Below are 9,495 nucleotides of genomic sequence, written 5' to 3'. Positions count from 1 at the left end.
AGATATGGGTACACATACAGATGTGCCAAAGTCATAATAACGGGACCCACTGAATTAACTGTTTTAGGCATTATGTCGATTTATTGAAATAAATCAAAAGATATTGGGTAATTACATATGATTGATTGATTGAATACGTTAAAACATAATCAATCAATCAATGATAAAGCAATAAGCTGATTTTTTTAAAAAAAAGTTCAAATTAAAAAAATCAAGTTAAAAAGCATATCCGTGTGTGGTAAGAACGCCCAAGAAATAAAAATAAAACGTGTATTTAATGTATATGTACGAAATGTATCTTCTAATTTAGATTTAAAAAATAGCCGAACATAAACAAATATAACAGTTAAGAAAATCGTCGTTGAACGTCCAACTTTGTATAATTTGTCAATAAATCCAAGGTCTTAAGAACTGCTTTGGAAACAAACATTTAAAACATTTAACTGAATTTAGAATTAATAAGTAAATACGATCACGGATTCGGATAATTTAAACTTCTCCGTTCAGTTAAAATTCAATTTTGAGTTTGATAGGTCTTTGTATTGATCTACGGCTAAACCAACTTTACCCTATAAAAACTTAAAATTAGTTTTGTTCGTATTCGTATAATGTTTTAAAGTTAATGGAGAACGGTTCACTTGAAAGTCCAGGAAGAAGCAGTGGTCACCTGCATAAAACTGGGTCGTTTCGTGTAGCTACACCTTGCCACCACAAAGGTCCACTGGATTTGTACATCATCCGTATCTCGCCACCTTGTCGGGCCGTTTGGTTGTATCTGTTACAGGTAGGGTCAACTTGATAGAATATTTCAAAACTTTAAACATACTGAATTTAATTTATTTGTAGAGAATTATTAATATGTTTCTCTATGAGGGATCCGTTTTAAACTCGAAAGTGAAACTGACTGGAAGATTACAATGTATATGTAAAAATGTGATCAAGGCAAAAATGTCATAAACGAAGTCGAGACGAAATGGAATGAAAAGTGCAATATGATTGTGAACAGATCCGTAACGGATGTCAAGTATAGCAGTAAGATTATGGAGGATTTTCAGGATCGTGAACATATATTATGTTGTCTTCCCCAGCCATTTCAGTAAAACTGCATTTTTTACAAGCAATTCCATGATATACATGTATCTCTAAAGAAGTAACGTTTATAATTGATATGGATTATATATATGCCAACCCGAAATCGACCCCGGGGTCGATTTTGGGTTGGCATAATATGTTCGAAGTGTAGATGTAAATATTAAAATACAGTCAATTGTAACGAGCCCCGGTGTCTGAATCGGAAACTGGGTAATGTTCACTGCTAACCGATCATTTCATCTTTTAATGTAAACTTCCAATTCTCAAACAAGTAAAAAAACACGCGTAGAACACATGCGTATGATATTGAAGAGGTACATTTTGATCTCGTATGAAGCTAGAACTATGAAGCTATTACGGTAAACAGGGCACCGATCAGAGCTTAATGTGGAGTAGGAATAGATAATTATGCAAATCATATGCAAATGTAAAGTACTGAAATTACGAGTGCAAGAAGTCGCTAAGTAAACAAATATTAGCGACTTGAAACAGTAACATTTAGATCTTTCACACTTCTAGTTTTGGGGTTGCCCACAGTACTGGGAAATTCATTAATTTACTTATTCTAACTTAAAATGAATGATAAAAAAGGGAAAGCGCGATCGGCTTTTTCAGGAATTAAAACATACGTGTACCTGCCGCCGTAGATTTTTTTTTGTTTGAAATATAATTACATATATACATGTATGTACTCAACTTAATGATATTAGTTCATTCTCATTTGAAATGTACTTTTTTGAAAAAGGTGTTTTTTTCTGTTTTTTGTTGTTGTTTATTTTTGGTTTTTAAAAAAAAGGAAATATGATAGATATGGATAGTCATTACGAGAAAATACTATATTTCTATGCCTTAAAATTAAAAAAATGTCAACATAAAAAGTACAAAGTTCGAAAGATAAGAAATAAAGTTTGTCTGTAGTTGTGTAAAATATTTTCTCTGAATAAATGTTAGTTAAAAGAAATGACAACTTACGTTGTTCAAATAGCAAAATAAAAGTCACTAAAATTAAGTTATGGCAGATGCAATTTTTTTTTTTTTTTTGGGGGTGGGGGGGTGGGGTGGGGTCGAATCCAGAAGTTTATAAAGGGTGGTTGCTATCGTTTGCTCATTTTTTCCAATATTTTATATATAATAAAAAATACTTTCGAACAAAAGTAGGTGGACTTAGGTTCCAACCCCCGGAATCATCCTTGGATCTGTAAACAGGACATGCAAGAGGATGTGTTAACAAAGTGACATATTGAAATGAAACCCGATTACACGAACAGTATCACTTGTGTATCAGCGTTTATTAAGGATTTTAAGTATAGTTTCCTTGTTTCGTTGCTGTCGAGTTATAAATTGAGAGTTTAATTAAAGTGAAGGCTCATGCAATTCATTTCAAGTGCTTTTATTATGTAATAACTACTGTTTACAGAGGCGCGACGAACGACTCGTTTTAAAAAAGTATAAAATTGATAATTAAAGAACAAGGTACATTTGTACCACTTCGGTGGAAATGATTCAAATTTAACCAAACCGAGTAGAAAGACAGTTAAATGTAGTAATACGGTACATTTTCATAAGTGTAAGACGATTGAAAGTATTCATCATAAGCATGAAAGATACAATTGTGAATTTGTATTTTTTGAGAAAAAAAACGTTTATTTGTTGCCCATAAATATTTTTGCCCATATTGAAGATGTATATAAAACATTAAATTAACTGGTATATGAGATTCACTTTGAGCAACGCATAATTATGTAAGCTAGCCTCACAGGCCCCCGTTTCAGGCAGAGCTGGTAACACAGACTGGTAATACTTAGGGGGCAAGACTCTGTCTGAAACGGAAGCCTGTGGCTAGCCTATAGAAATTTAAATCTGTTATCTTGTTTCCATGTGGCAAAAACTGATTGTAGAAAAAGCTAATTGTAGATGACGATGTCATAATGACTTTACTTAAACGGACTGACGATATGAAGTCCTATTTTTTTTTAACTTTTCAAATAAAAACAAATATATGGTCCATCCGTGTTTACATCGTGACATTTTACATGGCTCGGTTGAAATTGAAAACCCAATTCCTGCGCTCTATGGCAAACGACCCCTCTTCTATGACAACTAAATGCGCATACTCCAATTTCTAGTGACCTAAAGATTAATTAAAGTTAAAAAAAACCAAAAAAAAAAAAAAAAAAAAAAACAAGTGCATAATCGTGTGTACTAAAGCATGTTGGAGAAGTAATGCCGGGCAGAACGAAGAGAAAAAGAAGCTCACATGCACTTAACAACACCTGGGAATTTAAGTGCCTTGGATTATAGAAAACTCTTCGTAAATAATCATTCTCAAAATGTTTGGAATTAAATAGTACATATTCAAGAGCAAGTGAAGCTTAACTTGAAGTTTTCTGTGTCTGCGTTTACTTTTCTATATACTAATTGGCTATCCAATTATGGGTAATGGTATAAATGCCATACCAAGAGACAGAAGTATAGGATGAAGAAAAAATTCAGATAAAAAAGCAGGTAACGTCTAGCCTTGTACACAAAACGACAGGTTTTCACTGGCCTGTTTAAATCAACACCTTGATAATATTACATGTAATTGTGATTTTATGCCAAAAAGCAAACGTCCTAAACAACAGCTTATCACATCGACATTTTTAAATAAAAAAAATAGAAAAAAAAACAAGTAGTATTTGAAATGACGATTTTTAATAGATATCCTGTCTACAAATTCTAAATTTAAAAGGCAGTTCTTGAAATGGCGATTTTTAATAGATATCATGTCTTTTTAGTTATGAATAAGTGCTCATTCCGGATTTATGATACGTTTTTCTTTTTTCAAATTTCATCATACCTCCAAATCAAGTAGTTGTTCCTCTTGTTTTGCTGCAACCAAACGATATTTAGAAAGTTTCCAAACAGGTAAGATTAGAAAAACAGAATGCTATGCTTAGTTAAAATTTAAAAAAAAAAATAGTTTCAACACACAAACAAAATATTGTCTGACCCAAGTAATGGTATTATTTGATTATCGTGTAAAGCCGAGTAGGATATTCTCCGTTACCACAGTCTTAAAGTTAAGCCTACCAAGATTTGTAGGTAATTATTCCTACAAATCGTCGTAAATTGCGAAGAATATCAGATTTCTACTTTTCGCTTCTTCTGGAATATCCCCGCTCTCTTCTGCCGTAACCTCATTTCGCCTGCGGTAATCCCACACATACTACATGATCTTCTACTTTTTCTTCTACTAATTAAAAGGCCATAAAGTTCAACTATTTTCTGAGCTGCTCACTGTAATATATCTAAAAATTCCACACGTCCTGCTCTGCTCATACCCATATTGTAAAGTTTACAGATATGCCTATAATAAATGATTTTAAAGCACAAGTCAAGTACTAGAGTTGCACTCCAGTGAAATAAAAAGGGGGAGATAATGTCCTTTTTACAGTCTTGTACAAATGTAGGTTTAGCAAGATCATAGAAGGATCCCCATTTTTAAAATTTCTAATTCCGGTTTTTGGTCATGTCAGGTAGATGAAAAAGGTACTATCCTTTTTTCAGTCCGTGCTGTATGAGTGTGTATGCAGTTGAGTTTGGTAAATACATTTTACACAAAAGTAATTTTATGTTTATTTTAAGTATGAGATACCCCATGTTCTTCACGAGGTCGATTTGTCGAAAAGATCCTCATTACCAGATGTGTTCAAACAGCAGCCACACCAAGAGGTACCCGTACTAGTGGATGGTGATGTCGTAGTATTCGAAGGGTAAGATAAACACCAAGAACATATTTATTATGTTGATCAAACGATATGTGGTAACAAAATTCTATGTATATACTTTTCAGTTAAGGTGAATAATGATAAATTAGCTTTTCATGTATGTTGAACTACAGCTTTTGTTACATGTGGATTTATCATTATAAGAGAAAAATGTATACGCGTTTACTACGAAAATGTTCAAGGAAAATGAACTGTTAAACCTGTATCAACAACATTGTAAGCATGTTTAAGTAGCCGCTTGACTCCGCCGACCATTCTTTACATGGTATCTAAATTATGTAAAGTATCCAACCAATATTATTATTTAACTAAGTACATTGTTAATATACATGTTGAAGATGTGACCTCCTTTTATGGAAGAATTCGACAACCACTTTCCTTTATTACTGAACTTAGTCATTTTGTCACCTTCTGTTGAGAACGATACCAGTCATACTTTGTGTAATCTTTAACTTACAATTTAATACAATACAGTACATTCAAGACTGACTTTGATTTAGAAGAATATGTCGAACTTAACATTGCAGAAAAAACGACAGGTTGTCAATTGCACAATTTAAATGTTGAATTTTATTATTTACATGTAGGGTATAACCTGGCCATTAAACAGGTGAGATGCCTGAAGTAACAATATGTAGGTTATGTTAAATTACCATGACCAAATAGAGGGCGAACTCCATTTTCTAGTGAACTGCAGTTTTTATAATGACATTGTGACATTATATATTGTACGACAAGCGAATATGTTAAGAAAAACGATCAAAAGAGAGTTGTCTATTTGTTACTTTATGTTCGGGAAGTTGCTTAATTTGTTTCAAGTGTTTAATACTCTCATTTTGTTTGCAGTCTAACATAATTTGTATTATTAATCTATTCTTGTTGTGTCTTCAGGATTTTTCCTCTTTCTTAATAACCCTTGAAAGAATTATATGATTATTACTTAAGGTTACACCACCAATTCAACCAATGAGCATTTGGAACGTACGCAAAATTAGTCCTACGCAGAAATTACCCCTGTTCCTCATAGTGCTGTGAAAAAAGTTCTCATCTTATTTAAAAAAAAATTAAACAGTTTCTGAAAGGAAAAACATGTCTGTACAATTTATAGGTGCATTTTGCTTCTTGTGATGTGAAGCCTAATCTCCATAATGATTTCTATATTATCCCCTATCTTGTGAAAACACTGGGATTTCCCATGCTATTTATAGACCCTTCACTTCCGGTGACCAGTACTGCACTGCAAGTTTGCTAACCCCACATGCCATTCTGAGGATTGTGAGCTGACATATGTAGAATCATGCTGATACATAGTCCTCTGCAGGTTAAAGTTAAGGTAAAGTCCAGAGAAGCCATTGAATATTGTGAAATTAGCATAGAAGCCTATGGGAAGTGGAATTAGTGGTTTCTAGCCTTAAGCTGAAGCCAAATGGCAAAATGAAAAGTTTCTTGAAATAGCTTTAAACTACTTGAAGATCTTGTAAACTTTGCCACGAAAGGAAAACACTACAAAAATCCTTCAAAATTTTAAGTTATAGGTCCAAATTATGGAAAATTGGTCTTTTTGGCTGATTTTTATGTCCTATCTTGTAAAACGTGTAGAAAATTTAGTAGAAATATCAAATATTAAACTTTGAGGGCTATATTTACCTAAATATGGTGGTAATCAGCACTTGAAATCAAGTTTTGTGTAGATTTGAGCACTGTCAATTTAAAGTTTGGTCCTTTTCTTGATAATCCGTTGGTTGTAAAATATATATCATATAATTATTTCGGATTGAACAGGTTGTTGAAACACATGTTAAATAACAATTTGTTGTTCTTAAAATGTCGAATTTAATCGGATAATATCTAAGAATATGAATTCCACGATTGGCTACATATTTTTTTAACGCATATACGTATTTTATATTTTTTTTGCGATTTTTCATTCCAATTTTCACAGGTTTGTTCGACAATTACAAAGGAATGAAAGTGTTGGTATTGTAGATAATAAACATATATTGATTTTATTGTGATTCATACACTACATGTATTGACGCCTCTGACTTACGAAAACTTCAGAATTATGAGAGATTTTATGAATTTAACATTTAATTATTTTTAGCTAACAAGAATGAAGCATACGAACTTTTTATTTGTTTTGCCGTCAGTGATTTTGGTAGTGCATATGTAAATATAGATGGATCGTTTCTTAAAAATGCATTCTGTAAAAAGTGTTAGGTGCTCAGTTGAACTTACAGCATTCGTCAGTATATGCCCTTTTTCAGCAATTTTTTTTGTAAAACATGGTAATATAGCATGATACATTTACTTACTTAGTTAATAGGGCATGCTTTGCAAATGGAGCGATTCAGGCTCTTCGAGAGCCTATTGTTTAAGCTAGCTTTCTGTCACTGCAAGCATTCCTTTAGTGTATATCTCATTTTGTGTATATGATATACATGCATGTTGAGATATTTCATAGAGAGAATTGGATGTATTATTGAGTGAATTTTGTGGTGTGTTTGTTTGTTGTTTCAGTTCATTTTTTTTTATTTTACATTAAAAGGGGATCTGTAAGGCTTTATAAAAATATTTTAACCCAATCCAAGATTTCATGCACCTGTCCACATTTAGGAGATTTTGGTCTTAAATGTGACTGTCTTTGTGTCAATATATATTTTTTTAAAAGTGATTTTGAAAAAAAAAATGTAATTTTCTGTTACCATGGATTAACCACTTTTGATGTCTGACCAATATTCTAGCGGTAATCGGAAGAACGCAATTTACATAAAAAATCCAAAATAACACGTACAAAGAAACAAAAGTAAATGAGTAAATCAGACTCCACTAAAAACTGGGAGCATTTAACCAGGTGTATCAGTAGGGTAAAAATAGATAAACGAAAAGTAATATATATATATATATATATATATATATATATATATATATATATATATATAATTTTCAAAATGCCTACATGTACTTGATGGTTTTGATAATATGTAGGCCTCTTAACGATTAAAGGTTACGTATTTTTATTGCAAGATTGTATTAACCACGGGTAAACATTAAACGGGCCAGAATATTTTTTCACTCCAGATACTGATCAAAAACTTTTTTTGGACAAAATACTGGCCACATTCTTCAAAAAAAAATAAATTCACAGCTCTACCTCCGTGGAAAAAGTTTCTGTAGCAATTTCATTGTAAAGTCATAATGTTACAGATAAAGACCTTCCCTTATATTGCTAATTCATAATCAGAGAAAAAGAAAAATGTCGGAATTGTGTGCTACCTGCCAACATAAATGTACAAATGTGATTTAAATTTAAAACTCCTGTTTATGTATTAATAATTTCTTTTTTTTCATATTCTCATTGTCCTCCAATGACTCATTCTTGATTTGGTCCCATCTTAATTTTGATTTACGAATTGGAAAACTCGGATATGGCATCAATGTCAATTTACCCGATTACTTGATAATAATTGCTCTTGATCTTAGCTATTTATTTGTTTAAACTCCTGCCTATTTTAATATTCTCTTATCTTTTCGAGATTTGTTGTACCGAATTCTCTTGCATGCCAAATTAGCAAATTGTCATCTCTGATTTATAAGGATTTGGGAAAATATATTTCATTATTTGAATTAGAATATGAAAACACAATAATGACTTCCATTTGTTAATTCATTAAATAATATTTTATGTCTTTTTAACGTTACTGCTTTCTGATGTCGGATCATGTCTTTTTCTATTGCCTCAATACTACAAGATTTCTCGGTCTTCTCTACCGTTATAACAACATAGTAAATAGAGTTGCACTGTTTGACTGAACCTGTAATATAAGTCACAGGGCAGGTTGTCAGACATTACACCCAAGAGATTGTAGAAAACCATAAACGGCTGTAGGGGTGATGACGGTTGTAAAATGTTATTTTACATCTTTATTCTAGTAAATCAATATACTTCTATAGTTTACCTGAAATCGATATTAATGTATGTGTCATCACATTTAAATCAAGAACACACATGTGTTTGTGTGCCCTTGAAAGACATTTTTCTTCTGACTTATAACTTTTTACCACACCAAGTTGAAGTACCATTCATACAAACTCATCATCTATGAATATTGCAAACAAGATTAAGCTGCTGGTCGATTTTTGGGATCATTTATTCAACCACTATGTCAAGATTACTATGTGTCACCAGTTGGTTTGTATAAAAAAAAACCTTACAAATTTTGAATGATTCATCATTTATCATACCCTAAAGGTAACTCAGTTAATAATCGTATTTTGCCTGAAGTAAAATTGGTTAATTTTACTACTGTAGATAATTGCCACCATAAAACTGTTAAGTTCTCCTGTTTATATGGCAAAATGTGACATTGAGATGGCTTACAGAAATTTGCCCCTGTCACCTTCAGAATATCATAAAATGTTTATTTTTAATAAATGTTTATACAAAAATACCCCGTTTCCAGAGTTACATCTATACATGCATGCACTTAAGTTTTATTGGAGTATTATAATTTGGTGTGTGAGTGCAGATCACGGATATCTCCTCGTGGAGGTAATTTTAGCAGGAAACTTTCAGCAGTTTTAGGTCACGTGATTTGGGAAGGGTCAGTGATTATGTAAGAATCTTGATGAT

At 32.1% G+C, this 9,495-nt stretch overlaps 1 long non-coding RNA gene across 1 annotated transcript; it reads left to right on the top strand.

The window, feature by feature from the left end:
- The first annotated feature begins 395 nt into the window (after positions 1-395).
- Positions 396-4,847, top strand: LOC148617431 (uncharacterized). The gene is made up of 3 exons (XR_015922489.1): positions 396-784; positions 3,947-3,999; positions 4,720-4,847. It is a non-coding gene; the product is annotated as an uncharacterized LOC148617431 (long non-coding RNA).
- The last annotated feature ends 4,648 nt before the right edge of the window (positions 4,848-9,495 follow it).

The sequence above is a fragment of the Perna viridis genome, chromosome 5, assembly GCF_037379345.1.
Source record: "Perna viridis isolate PV_CMFRI_1.1 ecotype Kerala chromosome 5, ASM3737934v1, whole genome shotgun sequence".
Classification (NCBI taxonomy): Eukaryota; Metazoa; Mollusca; class Bivalvia; order Mytilida; family Mytilidae; genus Perna; species Perna viridis.
This window is presented reverse-complemented; position numbering and strand designations above follow the sequence as displayed.